The following is a 364-nucleotide window of genomic DNA, read 5'->3' on the forward strand; positions in this document are numbered from 1 at the left end:
CCGTGCTTTCTTTCTTTTATCTTCCTTATCTATCCCTTTCCTGCCCTATGACCCACCAGGAGAAAGTTTTAGAAGTCATTCAGTCAGTCCTTCTCGAAGTTTCTCTCCTTCTTTCTTTCCTCATTTCCTCTTGAGATTCCCGTAACTTCTCCTTTTTCTTTCTCTTTCTCATCTGTGTAGGTCTCTTCGCGTTTCTTTCTCATTTAGTAAAAGTGAAAAAAAACTCTTCGAAAAGAAGGTATACTGTGTCATCTTGTCATTCGTCTGCGAGTGGGTGTAAATAACCTCACTTTTTCGAGTGTATAAACATCTCACTCATCCGAGTGTATATTCACCTCATTTATTCGAGTGTATATACACCTCA

This window comes from Cystoisospora suis, assembly GCF_002600585.1.
Source record: "Cystoisospora suis strain Wien I chromosome Unknown contig_1967, whole genome shotgun sequence".
NCBI lineage: Eukaryota > Apicomplexa > Conoidasida > Eucoccidiorida > Sarcocystidae > Cystoisospora > Cystoisospora suis.